The following is a 21,243-nucleotide window of genomic DNA, read 5'->3' as shown; positions in this document are numbered from 1 at the left end:
ATAGTCCAAAAGACTTATCTTGTATTGTATCACACATGGCAGAAAAATGCCGAATAGCCACTGCAAAGTAGTTTTTTTCAAAGAACGTCCGTCTCTTCTCAGCCTGACATGGGTCCATGTTTTGAATAATAATTCTTCATCAGGGTGCTATCTTTAAGTGCAGGTCTAAAAATAGAACATCTTTTATTAATCATTTACTTAAGAACATAAGAACATAAGAAAATGCCATACTGGGTCAGACCAAGGGTCCATCAAGCCCAGCATCCAGGATGCTGGGCTTGATGGACCCTTGGTCTGACGCTTGATGGACCCTTGATGGACCCTTAGAAAAGAGCTTATTTAAAAGTTACTGCCACGCTATCCGAGTGAGTTCTCCATGCTCAAGTAAAGAATGTAATAAAAGCATATTTCATGAAAACGATATTTGTCACAGTACATTCTTTTTTATACTAAATCTGACAAGTGGCAAGTGCTTCAACAGAATGATTGACATCTCCCATGACATTTTGCCTTGCTGATATACCCATCATGCTCATTTTGGGAGCCTCTATGACACCCATACTTGCTGCCGTACCCAGACTTTACATCTTGGGGCTCTTTCTGCCACTCTACCTTGCTGCCATACCCCAGAGCTTACACTTTGGGGTATTCCTGCCACTCTGGGAGGCTCCATGCACCTCTCAGGTTGCTTTGGTGTGTTGATTCCACTCTTTGTGTTGCCTTAGGGTATATCTGCTACCTTTTCTGCTACACTCCCCCTTCATGGTACCTTAAGATGCTGATGACACTCTTGGTTCCATTTTGCCTCTTTCATGTACCCTTCTTTCAAGAGTTCATGCCACTGTTGTTGGTTGTTCTTCCTCATCTTGATTGTTCTTCCTCATCTTGCTGCTTCTTTCCTCCTCTGATGATACCTTAGAGAACTCCTGCTACTGCTGTTATCCCTTTGCTCCTTTACAGTTCCTTAGGCTATTCATGCCTCTTTTGGTGCCATTTTGCCATAATGTAGGTGCCTTGGAGTTCTTTACCTGTTCTGGTGAAGTCTTACCAAAAGTTTCATTAGATTTGGTGAGAAAACCCCAATTTTGTAGCCCAACATATGTTGCAGTGCTTCCATCATTGACTTAAATAGCAAATAAATGAATAAGTAAAATGAATAAACATTTTCTTTTTGTTTTGAAACTAATGAATTGATTTGAGGTGGCCATAAAACAAATGAATGAACTGAAACATACTTTTAGTTTTTTCCTTTGCATATGCCTACCCACTGCTGATCTGCTGTCTGCATCTTAATATCGTTGTGTTATTAGTTAATTAAGGGCCAGATTTATTAAAGCTTTTCTTCAATTTTGTGTTTATGGGAAAACCCTTAGTGATTCAGACACAAAGGTTGTTAAGGGAGTAGGTTTTCTTAATATAATATAAAGTCCTTGAAATGTATTTGGTTTATTCTATGCTAGCTTGGCAATGATTTGCAAGGAGACAGCAATTAACCTATTAATAAGAGCTGGGTTACTCTCTTGTTTTATCTCAGTCCCTTCTTGATGCTGAAACACATCCCTCATGACCTCTTAATTGGATAACTGTTTATAAAACAAGAATGTGGTGGGTGAGATGCTAAAAAAGACACTGACAATTAACCTAGCTCTTTTAAATCAAGCACATACTAAAAATTAACCTTAATTTCTCTTTTAAATCAAGCCTGTACTGAAAGTTCACCTAGCTTTCCCATTTAAACCAAAAACACACAGAAAATTAACTTTGATTTCTCTTTTTTTAATATATTTTTTATTTATGCATTTTCTAAATACATTTCAAGAAATCACTCGAATTGCAAACAAATAGAGTCATTTATCAAAATACGCTAAGGCATTTTTGCATGCGAAAAGCCCTGTTAATGCATGAGAAAGTACCATATTGTATGGTGTGATGCAAATTTGGAAAATAGGAGGTGTTAGGGATTGCCTGTATGTGAAGAGCTGAATTGTGTTAGGCTGTGTGATAAGGTTTGCCTTTTGTGATGTCTCCTGCAAGGCCTATTTTAGGTGAATTGAAGGAGAGAGAGAGAGAGAGAGAGAGCACCTGGCCATAATGTCATCTCCCTAGATAGGTATTTGTATAGATTTGTACAATGTTCTCTCCACCTAGCTTGATGTTACCCAGGTAGAGAGTCTATCAAGCTAGGTGGAGAGAACATTGCACAAATATCATCTTGGAGTGAATTTCCTCACTCCGAAGGTCATCAAATCTTCACAAGAGACCACTGTTCTGTTCGTACGTCTCACTTTGAATGTCAAAGTGGCCCCTAACCCCCTACACTAATACCTAAACCTCACCTCGAGTTACTAGGTGGGCCTACCATAGGGATACAAATACCTATCTAGGTAGATGGAATTATGGCCAGGCTCTTGTTCTCTCTCTCTCTCTCTCTCTCTCTCACACTCTCACACTCTCATATACACATGGTCCCCCCCCCCAGTGGTTATATGCAGGAAATACAACAGGCCTGGCACCAATCACAAAGTCTGATAATGTCATCACAATTTGCACTAACATAGCTCTATTGCATAGGTAATTAGCACAACTTGCAATAAACTGAATATTTGCATAAACCACACCCCTTTTGTGATACTTACCGCATTTTGATAAATCTAGGCCAAAGAGACATAAAAGAAAATAACAGATAAAGGAAAAAAATAATACTATTATCTCTTATAATCTAAGTCTTCTATAAGGGATCCAGTTTCACAATCACAGGAAAAATACTTTCCAATCTTAGGAAAAGAACTAGCATACTATGAGGAGCAAATTCAAATATTAGACTAATTGCTGGAATCTTATGTTCTATTGGAAGAGATAGGGGAAGAACTTAAAACAGCTGATACTTTATCATTTAAGAAAGAGGAAAGTTGTGAAGGTAAAAAGAAAAGATATGAAACATTCTGGCATTTAATAATGCATTTGCAAGGAAACTTAAGCAGGAAAAAAAACACCTAGATCTAATATTCTGGGCCTTAACAATAGTAAGTTTCTTCTTTCTTTGAGTCTGTCTAGCAAAATCTGGATAAACACAGACTTTGAGATCCAAAAAGGTTTACAGACAATGACGGAAAAACATCCTCAAAATCCATTCTCTGTCAGATTTCAGAAGAAAGGATATAATAAGTGTAGCAGGCATAATCGATTCCTTCTGAATGGTTTCCAATATATTAGTCAGATCCAACTGGGAGACTCGATATGTGTAAGAATCTGGATCCCCTTAAAATCAGGAGGACCCTTTTTAAACAGTTATAAGATAAGGGGTAATGCTTGCTCAGGAATTTTTTTCCATAGCAAGGCAACATTTTGCAAGTGTTTAAATTGTGTTCTTGGGTATTCATGGGAGTCTAACAGCTTTGGCTGTGCTCTGAACCCAACTTGTGTTAATCTTGATGAAGAGTAAAAATATTCATGTCTGAAGTCTCCTAGAGGTGAAAAAATGGCACATACATATTTGGTAAATTAGTACTTGTGGTCAGGTCTGTGGATGGAGCGGAAACTGTAAATGGAACCACTGTGTGGGTTCTTTAAGAAATTGGGTTGTCTTAGGAAAATATGGGAAAGGCATCAGGTTTCAGAATAGAAATATATATTATTTTCAGGTTTTAGCTGACTTTTCATGAAAAACAAACAGTTTTTTCAATTCTATTTTCTATCTGCTTCTTTTTAGACTGCAGAATTCCAGCTGATGGTTATTAATAGTAAGATAAGCACCATTAGATACTGTATGTCCCCTGAGAATGGCTCATATAATCTTAGAGGAATCCAGTTTAAATAATTAAGCAGAGACTGTAGTCATTACCTGTAATAAATTTCATGCTTCTCTGCATGGTTTATGAAGCTGACTGGGAGTGATACTGGAGCTGGCACCACAACTACTAACCAATTTGTCCTAATTTAGTGCCGGCAACACTCAGGATTGTTGAACGGTTTCCTTTATAATAACTAACCTGGCAAATATAATCTTAGCAGAAGCCTTTGTACAGTATTTTTAAGTCACTTTAAAAGTTGATCATTAGGGGGAAGGGTAGTTGCCTCAGTCCTTTGCCACACATGCTATTAACAATGATCACCTACCTATAGAAAAATCACAGATACAAGTTTGTCAATATTAAATGTTGTGTTATTGCAAATTAGTAAAATTGATTGCATGGATTTGAGTATAAGTAACACTCATTGGAAGGCAACTATTTGACACAAATACTTAGGGTTAGAGATTGTGAAGGGTTTTGTTGACTGTTGTAAGCTATTCTTGTTTTGAACATTCTGTTTAACAAGTTGCAAACAGTATAGTCTCTAGTTAACCAATACTTTCTGAAAGATTTGCATACATAATTTGTAAAATCAAAGGGGCTGATTGACCAACAGGGAGGCTGAAATGAATAGCTATTGAAGAGGGTCAGATGAATATCTTAGATGCTGCCCAGGAATTAAAAAGAAGCTTCTCATTAGCTCAAACAGAGAAAAATAGATGAAAAATGAGCATATAAGGAGGGATAAGATACCCCTCCCATGGAGCTGAATGCATTAGTGCCTCATTTAAACAGGCACAAGGCTTATTATTCTTTTCATACATGCAAGGTTATTAGGATGGCATCAGCAACATTTGGAATTGAATGAAGGAAATGCACAGAGCATGCTCAAAGGTAAGAAGCAAACTAAGGGTAAAAAGCCAAGACTAAGGATAAGAAGCCAAAAAGATCTCAGCTTACTAGATATATGCATTCATTTAATAAAAATGAGTAATCTGAACCAAAATGGCCCATATTTATTTAGGTTCATTATACTCAGGGACAGTAACTTTAAAATGAGCGCACGGGTGCACAATGCAGGAATTTTAAATTGTGCGCCCAATTGTGCTTGTGCACAGGCGGGCGGATTTTCAAAGCCCTGCTCGCGTAAATCCGCCCGGATTTACGCGAGCAGGGCCTTGCGCGCCTATTTTCCATAGGCCGCCGGCGCGCGCAGAACCCCGGGACGCGCGTAGGTCCCTGGGTTTTCGGAAGGGGGCGTGTTGGGGGCGGGACCCGATGACGCGGCGTTTCGGGGGCGGGACCGGGGGCGTGGCGCCGGCCTGGGGGCGTGGTCCAGGCCTTCGGACCAGCCCCCGGGTCGGAGCACAGCGCGCCAGCACTCCGCTGGTGCGCGTAGATTTACGTCTGCTTCTCGCAGGCGCGAGCCGGCTGCCCAAAATCGGCAGCCTTCCGCGCGCCGATCCAGGATTTTAGAAGATACGCGCGGCTACGCGCGTATCTTATAAAATCCAGCGTACTTTTGTTTGTGCCTGGTGCGCAAACAAAAGTACGCGAACGCGCTTTTTTAAAAAAATCTACCCCCATGTCGGTAAATCTGAAACAGGTACGTGGGCGTACAAGTACGAGTGTATGCTGGCTCGTGCCAAAGAATCCAACCATTTCAGAAGATACACACGTCTATGCGTGCATGGTATAAAATAGGCTGAATGCGCATACATGTGCGCACAATTTTATATGGATGCGCACATGTGTGTGCCAATACTGCCTCTACCACATAAATGGGGGGAATTTTATAAGGGATTTGTGCCGATGCAATTACCAATTTCCCAGTTTGTACCCAGTGTGCCAGGTATTGGATAGGACTTCCTAACCCCCCTAGTAAAATAGCCTGCCTTTTACCCTGTTAGCATCAACCCTTAGATCCCTGCTGACTAGCCTACCTTTTTAAATGTTATTACTTGTACACCATCCTTAGCAGTAGTAAAGTTATGTGGCAGGGAACCCGGTGAGCGCTTCTGCATGTAAATACTTACGCGCACATTTCATGCTAAAATCTTGGAATGCCAATGTCCTGCCCATGCTGCACCCAGACCATGCCCATGTCCTGCCCCTTTTTTCAACTTTTTATTTGTGCATGTACTGGGAGACATGTGCTTTTAAATTTGGTGTGACATGCATTGGCCCGACTTCTGCGTGTATCTCCCGGCTTTGGTGCACTTAGGGCTTTTAAAATTCACCCCATATGATGTAAACTACACCTCCTGCACGTATATGTGCTCCTAATTTTAAATGGTTACTCGAACAAATATAATTTTCATATTGTCCTTAGCAATTTATCGGTTTTAACACACACAGAAAAGCAGATTTTAAAACATGTTCACATGAAGGATATTCCCGGTTCTACCAATTAGTCCACCAGTTTGCCCAGTCTCTGTCTTGGGCATCCAGACCCCTCTGGTTTATCAGCCTGCATGCCCCCCTGTTTACTCAGATCTCTCACCCAGTGTTTTTTTGTCCTAAAGCAAGTTCTCTTCAAACTTACTCCTAATCAAGTGCAAAAGTAAATATGTGAGGCTAACAGCCTGACGCATGCTGCAGCTGCCAGATTTAAAATACGGATTTACATGCATAGATGTTGGCCTAGCTCCAGAGTGCACCTGACATTCCATGACTCCGCCCCTTTTTCCAGCATATTGGGTTGCTCATATACATGCATGTTTGCACATAATTGGGCTGTTTTAAAGTAAGAGTCACTTGCGCTTGGCCAAGATACTCATGCATATGGGCCTTTTTAACACAAGCAACTCTTTTAAAATTCACTCCAAAATGAATGTACTATCCCTTCCAAAAATCTGAAAATTACATAGTTTTATTTTTTGGGAAATAGTGTGACTATTTTTATTTCTGTGTAGTGTGAACTATTCAGAAATAGTATGTGCTATTTCCCAAAACCAAAATTTTTTTTAAAAAAAACCCTGAAAAAAAGCACACAAAATGAAAAATGAACAAAATAAGATCCAATAATAACAAATATGAAATGAAAACAATTTTCCTGCCCATCCCTAAAGCTTACCAACACTTAAATCCCAACCCTACCTCAACTAATTATCATAGAAACATAATAAATGATGGAAGAGAAAGACCAATTGGCCCATCCGGTCTGCCCAGATTGAGATTCTTTGGTACTCTATCACCTTGGGTAGATACAGTAAGCACACAATTTCCCACTGTACAAGTCAACACCATCTTCCTCCCCTTGCCCCAACTCCATGACTCCACCCATCCTCTCAAGCCTGCTCTATCACTGCCTCCCACAACTGTCCAAATATATCATGATCATTTCTTCTACATGTTACCCCTCACCAGCCCATTACCACCATGATTTCTGTCTGCCTCAAGCATTTTTAAATTGCATCATGATTTTGATTGGTACTACCTCTGCCAGTATGCTATTCCAGGCATCGACCATAATCTCAATAAAAACAATTTTCTAGGGATGTGTGCAAAAAAATGCAACAAAAACAATTTTCAGTTTGTTCTGTATGGAATGAACCAAAAATTGACTCCTAAATATACCAATATAGAGAGATTTTTTATTTGAGGAATTAAAATACTGGTCCTTCCATGGTTCTGGAAACCTGCAAAGCCTGGGCCTGCCTGGCTGCAAGCCCAGTTAGGTTCTCCTTCGGCCCCTCCGAACCCCATAAAAAATAATCTGGCCAGACTAGAGTCTTCCCAGGCCCAGCCCAGAGCCTGCTCATGCCCAGCCTGAAGCCTGGCTGGTTAGGACCAGGTTGGGGTCTAGACAAGGTCTGTTGGGCTCTAGCTGGCCTGGGACCAACCAAGAAACTGCCTGGGGCTATCCCAGGTCTTGCCCAGGGTCTGGTTGCAGCTTGCTCACAGCCAAGTTATGGTCCTAATCCCGTTTAAATATGCCAGAGTTCTAGGGAGCTCCCACCCTGGCCCCTATTTACCCCCAGCCAGATTCTCATAAAAAAAAAAGGGTATGAGCGATGCCTACTCGATCCCACCTGTGTCTTGGTCCTTCAAAAATGGAGCCATCTGCCTGGAAGATGGAGCCAAACTGCTGTCTCTTTGGCTCTTTTCTTTGGTGCAGCTGGTGCTTCCAAATGACATTCAAATATATCTGTCCTGCTGATAATGATGATCCAAGATGGCTGCTGCTTGAAGACAGAGAAAGCATCGGCATCCTTCTTTTCTATTTGCTACTTTCATTACCTTAACTAATGCCTCATACTGCTCGCAAGTGGAGGGCTAGGGAGAAAGTCTTCCCCGCAGAACCTCCTGACCCGATTGCTGCAGGACCAATGAACGCTCACGTTCTCCGCAGGACCACACAGAAATGTCCGCTCTCCTGACTCCTTCCTTTAAAATTGTGTTTATGATCGCACATAAGACAGGAAAGCCTTGGACGTCCACCTCCCTATTTCCTATATGCCCCCTCCTGACATGCCCCCTTCAGCCATGGACGTAGCGGCACCGATTCAAAAGGAATGCGAACTATAATCCTTCGCATCCTTCCCTGCAGCACACACTGCCATCTGAAGCACTCTGGAAAACTGAAATCTGGTTAAAGGCCTCCCATTCGAATGCACTAACAAGGACCCAGGTGCCACAGGTCAACGCAAGCTATACAACTGCAACGTTTGCACTAGGCAAACCGAGCTCGGGAAAGCCGGGAGAAGCGTGATGACCTGATCTTTACCCTTTTGATCCATCTTAGATTATGGTAAAAACAACACCGCTGATTCCTCCCACACCTGTACGGTCACCCATCGTCCTGGCGGACTTAGCCACCAACTCGCTGATCTGCATGGCCCCGAAAAATGCCAAGGAAAATGCGTCCTGAAGAGCAACACTTCATACTCCGACCAACACACCGTCGGCAAATATCTGATCAAACCAATTAAATCACCGTATCTAATGGGCTTCCTAGCATGCCCTCCCCTCCCCATTTCCCTCTGCCACCCCCCTCCCCAGGCAACGCTTAATCCTGAAACTACACATCGGATTCCCCCAGCCTTGTAATTTCTGGAAAAAGGCAAACCCTGCTAGCTGCACCCAAACAGTGGAAACTGAATAACCTTTCCCCTTAGCCCAGACCACAAACTGCACTATTAGGTCTTCCGCCACTAGACCCTCTGTCCAGCCTAAAGCTCGCATAAAATGAGCCACCGTGTTCCAACCAGCAATGTATCCTGCCCATGTTGCCAGTGCCACTGACTGCTGAATCAATGTCCTTTCTTCATTCTTTCAAGGCCCCACAACTCCTCTGGAAACTGCTCCGCCGTCTCCTTCGCCAAAGGAGCCAACTCCCGGAAAATCTTCAACTGAAAACGAGAAAGAGCATCAGCAATGGTGTTCTGAACTCCCGGGACATGCTTGGCTCTGATGCTAACGTTCCAACATAAACACCCTGCTAACAATGCATGCAGGAGTGCAGAAACCTGCAAGCAATGCGCGGACAACTTGTTAATAACTTGCACCACTCCCAAATTATCACACCAAAACACTACTCTCTTATTAGCCAACTGCTCACCCCAAATCACCATGGTGACTACCATTGGGAAAAGTTCCAAGAAAGTAATATTCTTAGTCAAACCACATTCAACCAAATCCACTGGCCACCATCTAGCACACCATTGCCTCTGGAAATACATACCAAAACCTGAAGCACCCGTCTCGTCAGAAAAAAGCTCCAGCTCCCCGTTAGAAACCTCATCCTCCGGAATCAACGACACTCCATTGAAGGAGTGTAAAAATGTCTCCCAAGTACCCAACTCATCCCTAATCCAGCGTGTGACTCGAATGTAATAGTGCCTTGCTTTTATCCCAACCGTGGCCAATGTCAACCTTCGAATAAAAGCTCTGCCCATGGGAATCACCCTACACACAAAATTCAACGAACCAATCAAAGATTGCATCTGAACCAAAGTAACTTTCCAAGCCATCTTAACCTCCTTCACTAACTCTCACAATATTCTAACCTTCTCCTCCGGCAACCTCGACACCATGTCCACGGAATTTAACTCAATACCTAAAAATGTTAACCGCTGCACAGGTCCTTCCATCTTATCGGTGGCAATCGGGACCCCAAAACTGCCCGCCACCTCCAAGAAACCCACCAACTGCCTTCCACAGAGATCAGACTCAACCCCTCCCACAAATAAAAAATCATCAAGATAATGCAACAACTGATGACACCCTGTATGCTGCTCAGTCACCCACTGCAGGAAACTACTGAAGGCTTCGAAATATGCACAAGATACTGCACAACCCATAGATAGGCAATGATCCACAAAGTAACTGCCCTCAAAATAGAACCCGAACAATGTAACGCTGCCTGGATGGATGGGCAACAACCGAAAAGCCGATTCAATGTCCGTTTTCGCCATCCATGCGCCAGGCCCAGCTTCTCGCCCTAGCTTCAGTGCCTCATCAAAGGAAGCATAACACACAGAACAGAACTTTTTTGGGATACCATCGTTCACTGAATCTCCTTTAGGAAAAGACAAATTTAAAATCAATCTGTATTTGCCCGGCATTTTCTTAGGAATAACTGCCAAAGGAGAAAGTTGCATGCACTGAAACGGTGGCTCCTCAAATAGCCCCGCCATCCTTCTCATCTGCAACTCTGCATGCAATTTTTGACGTGCGACCACTGCTAAACAGACAGTAGACTTGGCATTGCCAACCCTCCCCCCTCCCTTGCATCCTTCAAATGGAATCCTACTGCCAAGAAGGCCACCCACCAAAACCAGCACCCTCGAAACTGCCTTTGAATAACTCACACTCTGTCTGGGACATCTCCCAAGGCCCTCCTGCTCCCAGAGCCGCTGCACCCTCCGACCTCGCTTTGAGCTCGCCCCATTCTTCTTATGAAACTGTCCTCTACCATCCCGCTGCCTCCCCCATCTCTGCCTCTGCACTGCTGCGAACCTTCTACCCTCCCTTGGAACCCTAGGGATCTGCTCTGCCTTCCCAATTCCCGAAAATGACCCGCTCTGTGACCCGCAGTGGCCACCTGCCTCCCTCCCGCTACAACTCCTTGTTCCCTCTCCGGCCTTTTTCCTTTCCCTCCCCTGAATGTTGCCTGAGCCCTGCACAAGACTGCTAAACCCCTCGCTTCGCCGACTTCCGGCTTCCGCACCCCCTTACCCTGCTCCCTCCACAAGCACCACCACAATCCCAGCAGCACCTGCAGATGGGCTGCCCAGGGCAGCAAACTCCGTCCCTGATGCATTGATTGATAAATCAAGTGGACCCCCTGCTTCTACTTCGCCCACAGAACGGCGCAAAAGCTGTGATGACTCCGGGGCAACCTCCGGCCCACTCTCGCCAGAGCTGGCAACCGGAGGCAGCGCACTGCCAACACCTGCCTGCACCTCTGGAGCTGCTCTCATCAGCATCTTCGCTGTCCTTCTGACCGCTCCTCTCCTGCCACCGTCACCTCCGGATGCAGGCACGCCCGTGCCCGAACGACCGCCCCTCTCACGTCCCTTCCGCAGCATGCTCTCCAAACAGAATACACACGGCCTGAACTGCAGCCTCCTCGACAAAGGACACCCATCGCCCGGACAGCACTGTGGGAAAAAACTGGACAGTCCAATACGAGTAAGATAACCGCGAAACTGGAAGAAAAAAACAAAGAACGAACCGCAGGCCCAAAATCTCTAGGCCCTAATCTCGGAGCACATTGAGGCAAGCATCTCTCACGCTACTAATCCGCCCCAATGCAGCCCGTCCGAGGAGAATGCCCTCCCCTATACTCCTCGCAGCCAATCATAATCAAGGGATTCAAATCGCTAACCGTCCCTGCCACTCTCCTACTCTGGTCCCCTCCCCTACCCCCCTGCTCCTCCAACTCACCCCCACCCCACTAGCTCCTGTCTCTCGCTAACACGCGCTTTTCCCCATGTTATAATCAGCAATGCAGTACGAGACTGCACTGCCTTTCCTTTATTGCAAGGCTTTTTTTACATATAGAAAGAGCACGTAGACATTCATAAATCTTTCTAAACGATGGTCAAAAGTAGAATGGGTATTGATATAGTCATAAAATACTCCTTTTATTGGTATTATGTTCTTATTCATTTGTTATGAATGCTTGAACTCAAATGCATTGACTGTTTCTTCTCAATGCAGTGATTTTCCATAGGAGCTTGAAAGCACTCATTTTTAATGCAACTCTGGTTACAACCTTGTGTGTCATGTTGCAATGACTATTAAATTTAAGGTGAATAGAAGGCTGACCAGTCAATTTAAAAATTGTGCCCCGCTATGTTCACTGAACATCGTGAGCATGATGTAAAAGCACTGCTGAAAACCCTCATCTGGGGGAGTGAAAGAATGTACTAGCAGATCCTATTTAAATGCAAAAATCCAGGAGGGTTTTTGCAGATTGAACTGTTTATATGGGCCAGCACTGTAAGATCAATCAACAAATCATATGAGCCTGTGCTCAAAATGGTAAAACACAGAAAGGATGATCTTCCACAGATGATTTTTTGTTAAAAATAAAAAAAGTCACAATTCATGAATAAAGCCCATTTTAAACTTTCTTAACACACCTAATCGGATAACCCTGGCTAATAAAGTGAGAGACCATATGTACTGCCCGTGTTGTAAACTCCTGTGCGGTACAATATATTCACCTTAGCCAGAAAATATGACTGAGTGGCAAACTGATCTGCAAATGATGAGGATAACAAATAGAAAAATGCAACAATGTATTTCAATCTGTCAGCTTGCGATGGATGCAAAATTCAAAATGTTCATCAATCCCGATAATCTTAATATTAAAAAAAACGTGAATCCATATTATAGGCAAATTTAAGATTAAGGTAAAATTGATTCAGTCACACAAATAAAAAATACTCTTTGAGTTTACAAACTGTATTAAGCCAGGAATGGATAACCCTGGACTCTCTTCTGAATATGTCTATAAAAAATATTTTATTTGCATTCACAAAATTTAAAATTGGACTTGAGGAACATTGGCAGATGATGACATTTGGTGTTTTTTTCTGGTTTAAACTATATCAATAGTTCCATATTTGAGTGCAGTTTGTTCTTGCCATTTTATAAATTAATTTACAATCTATATATCTACTATCCTTTTTGTGAAGAAATCTTTTCTGATGTTGCTCTCGAGTCTACCTCCTTAGACTCAATTTGTTTGTGGTAGAAAAGAGAAAAGATACTTCTTTTTAATTATTAGATATATAGCATGACTTCCCAGGGGACATGATAGAAACAAAATAGTCAAAGAAAGTTGTGCTTATTAAAGCTTATACAATTCTTTACAGGAATCCCGATGCCATGAAACACTCTTATTTTTCATATTTTTCATAAACGACCTTCATACCACTCAACAGAATTCTTGAGCATTACTGCCCTTTTGCTATTTATATAGAGACAAAATAGTAACAGAATTCAAGAAAACATGATATAGGTACAAAAGATCCTTAGTTACAGAGAAGTTAAAGGACAGCCAGAGGTCAACTGGTGTATAGAGCATTGCATTAATTAGAAATAAAACTGAGCAGATTAGATGGGATTTGTGGTCCTTTCCTGCAGACTGCACTAGAGCCTATTGTTTGACATACTTCTTTTGTGATAGGGGCATAAACAGATGTTTGAAACTGCCATAAGCATATAGCTTGTATCGCTAACCACTGTTTGCTGTACATTGATTGTAAAATGTCAGAGACTGTTGAAAGTTACTTTACCCACAGTTTCTGCTCAGTGGGTGTTTTTTGATCTGAAATCGATTCTTGCTTAAGTATTCAGATTTTAACCTGAATTTTAATTTTATGTTAAATTACAGTGATCTGAGTGGACTGAGAATGGCAGTTTACTTGACAAATTATTGTCTGCATGGTAAGTCATATTTTTTTCTAATACTGTACTTATACCCATATATATGGTTTCAATGTATAAATTAGAAATCTGACAATATGTATTACATTCAGAGCTCTTTTGTAGTCTTATTTGTGTGAAGTAAATTGAATCTCCTGTGCTGAATATCAATTTCTTACTCATGCCTTCCCCCACTTTGCTGTTTATGTACGATCTTTTCTTTTGTATTTATAGAACTTCATGTTTTTTTAATGAGAATTTTTAGAAATATTGAATAGAGATATATAATAATTAATTAATTTATAATTTGGATTTATTATCCATCTTTTGAATAAGAAAGTCACCTAAGGCAGGGTACAATATATTTGAATGGCAGCATATAATCAGGTATCAATAGCAGCTTAACAAAAGGAGAAAGTGTTTATATGCATTGAACTTGAAGTAAATCAACAATAATTCCTAAAATTAAATTCATAACATCTCAGCAAAATAATAAGTTATACCAGCATGTTCAAGGCTGGTTTATTGTGTTGAAGGCAGCACTTATGTTGAGAAAAACAATGCAGACATCAAGTCATTTGTCCAAATTTAAGCTGATTTCTGAAATCAGTGCAGTAAGGGCTGTTTCAGTACAAATTTTGAGTACCTGATTGCTTAGGGGCAGATTTTAAAAGGGTTACACGCGCCGAGCCCCCTTGAGGACTGAGGACTCCAGCACTGCGGCCGTGCCGGGGGATTGCGTGCCGGCAGCCGGCCAGCGCGCGCACGTTACTTACAAAATAAAGGTGGGGGGATTTAGGTAGGGCTGGGGGGAGGGTTAGATAGGGGAAGCGAGAGGAAGGTGTGTGTGGGGGGGGGGGGGGGCAAAGGAAAGTTCCCTCCGAGTCCGCTCCGATTTTGGAGTGGCCTCGGAGGGAATGGGGAAAGCCATCGGGTACCCCTAGGGCTCGACGCGCGCAAGGTACACTAGTGTACACTCCCTTGTGCACGCCAACCCCGGATTTTATAACATACGCGTAGCTGCAAACTGAACAGCTCTAACCTCTTTATCCTTTCCTCATAGGGGAGCAGTCCCATCCCCTTTATCATTTTGGTTGCTCTTCTCTGTACCTTCTCCAGTGCAACTATATCTTTTTTGAGATACTGTGACTAGAACTATACACAGTACTCAAGGTGTGGTCTCACCATGGAGCGATACAGAGATATTATGACATTTTCCATTTTATTCAACATTCCCGTCCTAATAATTCCTAACACTCTGCTTTTTTGACAGCCATAGCACTCTGGGCTGATGATTTCAGTGTATTATCCACTATGAGGCCTAGATCTTTTTCCTGGGTGGTAACTCCTAATATGGAATCTAACATCGTGCAACTACGGTATGGGTTGCACTTGTCCACATTAAATTTCATCTGCCATTTGGATGCCCAATCTTCCAGTCTTGCAAGGTCCTCCTGCAATTTATTACAATCCGCTTGTGATTTAACTACTCTGAATAATTTTATATCATATGCAAATTTGATAACCTCGCTTTCCAGATCTTTTATAAATGTATTGAAAAGCACCGGTCCAGTCCAGATCCCTGAGGCACTCCACTGTTTACCCTTTTCCACTGAGATAATTGATCATTTAATCCTATTCTCTATTTACGGTCTTTTAACCAGTTTGTAATCCATGAAAGGACATCGTCTCCTATCCCATGACTTTTTAGTTTTATTAGAAGTCTCTCATGAGGGAGTTTGTCAAATGCCTTCTGAAAATCCAAATACATTACATCTACAGGTTCACCTTTATACACATGCAAAAAAAATGAAGCAGATTTGTGAGGCAAGACTTCCCTTAGGTAAATCCATGTTGACTGTGTTCCATTAAACCAAGACTTTCTATATGCTCTACGATTTTGATCTTGAGAATAGTTTCCACTATTTTTCCAGCACTGAAGTCAGGCTCACTGGTCTATAGTTTCCCAGAACACCCCTGGAACTGTTTTTAAATATTAGGGTTATATTGGCCACCCTCTAGTCTTCAGGTACAATGAATGATTTTAATGATAGATTTTGAATTTTAACTAATAGATCTGAAATTTCATTTTAGAGTTTTTCAGAACCCTTGGATGCATACTATCTGGTTCAGGTGATTTGCTACTCTTTAGTTTGTCAATCTGGCCTACTACATCTTCCAGGTTCATAGTGATTTGGTTCAGTTCATCTGACTCATCACCCTTGAAAACCATCTCCGGAACCAGTATCTCCCCAACATCCTCATTAGTATATACAGAAGCAAAGAATTAATTTAGTCTTTCTGCAATGGCCTTATCTTCTCTAAGAGCCCTTTTAACCCCTCAGTCATCTGACAGTCCAACCGACTCCCTCACATGTTTCTTGCTTCGGATATATTTAAAAAAGATTTTATTATGAGTTTTTGCTTCTAGGGCCAGCTTAATTTCAAATTCTTTCTTAGCCTATCTTATCAATGTTTTATATTTAAGTTGACAATACTTATGCTTTTTCCTATTTTCTTCAGATGGTTCCTTATTCCAATTTTTGAAGGATTTTTTTTTTTTGACTAAAATAGCCTCTCTCATCTTTTAACCATGCTGGTAATCATTTTGCCTTCCTTCCACCTTTCTTAATGCATGGAATACATCTGGACTGTGCTAAGATTTTATTTTTAAACAACGTCCATGCCAGTTGAACACTTTTAACCTTTGCAGCTGCGCCTTTCAGTTTTTTTCTAACTATTTTCCTCATTTTATCAAAGTTTCCCTTTGAAAATTTAGTGTTAGAGCTGCAGATTTATTTATTGTCCCCCTTCCAGTTATTATTTCAAATTTGATCATGTTACGATCACTATTGCCAAGTGGCCCCTCCACCGTTACCTCCCTCACCAAATCCTGCAATCCACTGAAAATTAAATCTAAAATATCTCCCTCTCTTGTTGGTTCCTGAACCAATTGCTCCTTGAAGCAGTCGTTTATTCCATCCAAAAACTTTATGTCTCTAGCATGGCTTGATGTTACATTTACCCAGTCAATATTGGAGTAATTGAAATCTAACTTGAAAAAGGAGTGTCAAAACCAGTTATCCAAAATAGTAAACTGTAACCACTAATGGGAACCACAAAATATATTTACCAAAGCCTAAATGAAGGTGTCAGCAAGCCTGACTTTATGTGTTTCAAAAGAAACCAACCGGTCCTTCTAATCATTCACCTTCAAAATATTCTTTCAATTTTATTAATCAAAACATTATCTTTTTTATCTTTTTGTTCATTTTTTGTAAAAGTCCCTGAGCCTCAGAGAATATAAACAGTAAACTCTTTGATATCAGTTTTTGAACAGCCACAACACGGCCGATGTTTCGCTATCTGCTTCCTCAGGGGCATGTGAAATCATTGCATAGAGAGTCTGAACCTAAGAATAATACCAAAACATGTTTTCAGTGTCTTAATATTATAGAGGTGGAAAATACTTATCTCAAATGTTGGAGGCTACTGTCTCAAAATGGTCTCAGCGTCTCAAACGTCTCTTCACTGGAAACGAGGAACCGAAGCCGATGCTTACGTCTCATTAAATACCTAATTATTGCATGATGTCACTGGAATGCGAAACATGAATGAAGCCGCATCCTTCCAGTTATAATCGATAATGGCACATCTGATGTAGTAAAGCAGTTGAAAACAAATTGTCATGATAAGAAAGTCATCCTAAAAATACATGTAAATCCAATTCAGTATTGAGCCCATAAGGAGTAACAGTTTTCAATCTATAAATCCATCGTTGTTCGGATCTCAGTAGCAATAATTCCTGGTCACCTCCACGCCAGTGTTCAGGTACATGGTCAATAGCACAAAACATAAGATCATCAAAACGATGTCCAAACTGAATACAGTGTGATACCAAAGGTTCGTTGATTCTGCCATGTTTAATATTTGATCGATGCTCAATCATGCAGGTTTTCAGAAGACGCTTAGTCTTCCCAATATATAAGAGATCACAAGGGCATCAAATCATGTAAATTACCATTGTGGAGATGCACGATGTTATATATTTCAAATGAATTTTATAACTGTTGTTAAAATGATAGTATCTTCAACAGACAGAATTGTGGGCAGAGGCAAACTGGAAACAGAGGTCTGGGTATGGAACAAGCAGGGAACTGAGGACTGGATATTAGAACAGGCTGGACAAGACTGGACAAAAGAATAAACAGGTACTAGAACTGTATCCAGACACAGGGTTGGAGAGGATACTAAGTAGGGACTAGATATGGACACAGGCCTGGGCAGGATACTGAGCAAAGACTGGAACTGGATACAGATTGAACTAAGGTAAGGTGATAGCAAGGTTAGGAATGGATACTAGTAACTGGACTGGGCATGGCAAGACAAGACCAGCAAGGGCAGGGCTAGATTAGACAGACCAGGACAGAACCGGAGAAGGACTAGACAAGACAACACAGAACAAAGAATACTGAGGACAGAAGGCAGTGATATCGATGGTCCATAGGCTGCTAAACATAAGGCTCGGAGGCCACTAAGTGAGGAGAGGCCTGAGTAAGCCACAGAGCAAGGTCTAAGGTAAGAGCAGGCCCAGAAGCTACAAGGCGAGGTAAGGCCTGAGCAGGACATAGAGCAAAATGCAAGGTAGGAGCAGACCTGGAGGCCACAAGGCAAGGGAAGGCCTGAGTAGGCCACAGAGCAAGGTACAAGAAGACAGAAGGCCAGGAGGCCATAAGGCAAGTTGAGGCTTAGATAGGCTGCAAGAAAAGAAGCAAGATATAAGAAGGCTCAGAGGCTACAAGGCATGGAGCAAGGTAAGAACGGCCAGGTCAGAGAGCCAAGGATGACTCCATGAAGCGACCTGTAGGTTCTGGCAAAGCAGGGTTAAATGGGGCTGCAGTTGGGTGTGGTGTGAATAGCAAGGTGAAGCTTGGCAAGACTAGAGTTGAAGCTTGCTGACGACCCCTGGTGGAGAGAACACTATACCACAAACTGAGTCAGGTGGCCAGTGAAGAGATGCTTCAGGTAGCTAGGAACAGAGCTCTCTGGAGGCCTCTGTTGGTGGGGAGATGTCATAGCAGAAAGGATCAGGTGACAGTGAGGCTGCATGGCAGGCAAAACCATGACAATGTATTCAGCATACCAATGGAGGTCCTTAATTTTGTCTCGAAAAGGGGCAAAGTCATTTAATTTTAATTTAGATTCAAAGGTGTTATTCTGTTGAGGTCAGGGATGTAGCAAACTATTTACTATTTCAAATGGTTTCTTGGTTGGGTTTGGAGCTTGTTCAGTGCACTGAAAGAAGTATTTTGGCCTTAGTTATGACCCTATGGTAGGCTGTCATGTGCAATTTATATTGTACTCTATCCTCCTCATGGAGTGTTTTGCACCATTTCCTTCCTAGTATGCATCCTTGTCATTTTAGAACTTGATGGTATTTGAAGTATTAAGGGGAGCATCTGTGTGGAGGACATAGAACATATTTTTGTGTAGGGATTTTGCTAGGTTTTCATTCTATATATTTACCTGATCTGTTACAGATGATAGCTTCTCAACCATTTGGGTGAAATCTAGGGCATTTAACAGGTTTTCTGATATCTTGAATTTCTTATTCTGAATCATTTTCAAGTATCTTATCATGTCCGTCTGTTCAAAGTTGCTGCATAGAGGTAGTTTAATTCGTGCATGGTCAGTCCATGAGAGTGGTGTTATCTTGATACCATCCTTATGATATTCTGGATTTTTTATTCCATGTGAAAGATCAGGTCTAATATATTGGGGATTTAACAGCCTTAGTGAAACTTAGAATTGTTATGGTTGTGATGGAAATCAACATGGGTTTTCTATGTGTAGGCTAGAGTCACCCATATTCACTAGGGTGGAGAATCTCAGCATCAGATATTTGATAAGATCTAGTAACTTGAATGGATGATATGTTATTTTGAGGAGGTCAGTAGATCACCAGGAGCCCTATTAGATTTTCAGCTCTTAGCTCAGCTAGTAAGCATTCTGAGACTAATAACTGAGCGAGATACATTTTTCACAACTAGATAGTGTTTTGGAATAAGATTTCTACTCCCTTTCCCTGTCTTCCTGAAGTGGGCTGGTGTAGGATGGAGAAGACCTCTGGATATAGGTCATTCAATGGGACTTCTCCTGCCTCTTCTAGCCATGTCTCAGTTATCCCTAAGATGCCTATATGTAGTTCATTTATAATGTCATGGATTATTAGGAATTTCTTGTTGATTGATTTGGCATTTTCTAGTTCTATGTGTGGAAGCCATGACAATGTTGATTTTCCTTCTTGTTCTTATACTTTGTCTTTTCTGAGTCTAGGGTGACCATGCTTTTCTTTCTACTATATCATTAGAATCTCAGCTTTTGAGGGCATTAGCACATTTTAAACCATCAATGGGTGTTGCAGTGGAAGCTGTAATGGTTGCAGAAGAGCCCATCTTAGAGAGTGAGCTTATATGATTGGATATCTAGGAGCTTGTGTTGAGAACTCATCAGTGAGTAATGTTGATAGGATTCCTGATATGTTGTTTAAATGTGGTGAAACACAGTCTGTATCAGGGGACCAAAACCTGTTCACCTTGATACTATTTACAATAAAAGATGGAATTGCTTGGCAATGACCTCATTGATTCAATCCTTTTGAACTTAAGGATCCTCATCATCTAGTGCTATACCTTGCTTATGTGGTTGTTTAAATTTTTTACCATGTACAGTAATGTGGCATGGCTTTATTCTTCATGGATATTTCTATGCATTAGATATAGTACAATCAGAAATATTTAGATGGTCTCTTTAATTGAAAGAGAAGGTACAATTAGAACAGAATGAGCATTTAACTGAAAGCTTCCCAAACCTGTCCTGGGGACTCTACAGCCAGTTGGATTTTCAGGATATCCACAATGAATATACAAGAGATAAATGTGCATATCATGGAGACTCATTATATGCAAATTATCTCTTGCATATTCATTGTGGATATCCTGAAAATCCAAATGGCTGTGGGGTCCCCAGGACAGGTTTGGGAAGCCCTGATTTAACTAGTTTGTTTTTGATTGAGGGTATACTATATTTAGAACATGTATATGGTTTCTAATTGGGTGAGTCATAACATTGATAGTTCAGTCATAACATTTATATAGTTTAATCATTGGTTAAGATTTATAATACAGGCAGAACATTTAAATGGTTTCTCATTGGGTAAGCTTAGTAGTACACTAGAATATTTAAAATGTTTCTCATTGGGTGAGATTGATGGTACAGTCAGAGCATTTACATGATTTCTCTTTTATAAAATGGTAGTGTATTTAACTGGTTAATTCTATGGCTGATGATGTTAAAACATAAAATAGGGTATTGAAATGTTTTACCTGAGGGAGAACAATGTATGTGTGTTTAAAGTTGCACATGAAGGGGCACATGAAAGGGAATGCACTTTAGTTCAGTCTTTTAGTGGTGGGCCTTCTGGTGAGAGGTTGTGCCTTTTATGCGGCCCTGCCGGGGGTGGGGCATGATTAGTAGAGCCCCATTCTCCCAGTGGATTACCTGGGTC

General features: G+C 41.5%; 1 long non-coding RNA gene across 1 annotated transcript in view; it reads left to right on the top strand.

Moving 5' to 3' along the window:
• The window catches only part of LOC115086073, a 203,729-nt gene that overhangs the window by 49,287 nt on the left and 133,199 nt on the right, over positions 1-21,243 (top strand). The window contains exon 2 of the long non-coding RNA XR_003855057.1: positions 13,645-13,697. This is a non-coding gene — a long non-coding RNA (uncharacterized LOC115086073). The remainder of the gene's footprint in view (positions 1-13,644; positions 13,698-21,243) is intronic.

This window comes from Rhinatrema bivittatum, chromosome 2, assembly GCF_901001135.1.
Source record: "Rhinatrema bivittatum chromosome 2, aRhiBiv1.1, whole genome shotgun sequence".
In the NCBI taxonomy this organism is placed as follows: Eukaryota; Metazoa; Chordata; class Amphibia; order Gymnophiona; family Rhinatrematidae; genus Rhinatrema; species Rhinatrema bivittatum.
Note: the sequence above shows the minus strand (reverse complement) of the source record. Positions and strands in the feature narration are given on the sequence as shown.